Genomic DNA, 300 nt, shown 5'->3' on the forward strand with positions numbered 1-300 from the left:
ATTTACAATATCCATGGAAGTTGCTCTGAAGAATCGATTTGACCGGCATTAAGATCTGAAAGAAATTCTTCTCCTGTCCTCACACAGGGAGTCCAGAGAGGTGGCACAGGTTGGCATCCTTGACAGTATCTGTAGGACTCCTCTCATGTTCCCCAGTTCCTAGCACAATGCTGCAGTTTTAAGAATTGCTGATACATATTTGATTGATTGGACTAGGTATCTGTAATCATATTCATCCTTTTCTTCCTTTACCTCATTGGAATCTAACCTAGTCTTGATTTCCACGGTTGAAATGAATGA

The 300-nt window shown here is 40.7% G+C and overlaps 1 protein-coding gene across 6 annotated transcripts in view; it reads left to right on the forward strand.

The window, feature by feature from the left end:
- Positions 1-300, forward strand: part of MEIS1 (Meis homeobox 1) — a 153,428-nt gene that overhangs the window by 45,640 nt on the left and 107,488 nt on the right. The gene's annotated exons all lie outside the window — the stretch shown is intronic.

This window comes from Mandrillus leucophaeus, unplaced genomic scaffold, assembly GCF_000951045.1.
Source record: "Mandrillus leucophaeus isolate KB7577 unplaced genomic scaffold, Mleu.le_1.0 Scaffold285, whole genome shotgun sequence".
Classification (NCBI taxonomy): Eukaryota; Metazoa; Chordata; class Mammalia; order Primates; family Cercopithecidae; genus Mandrillus; species Mandrillus leucophaeus.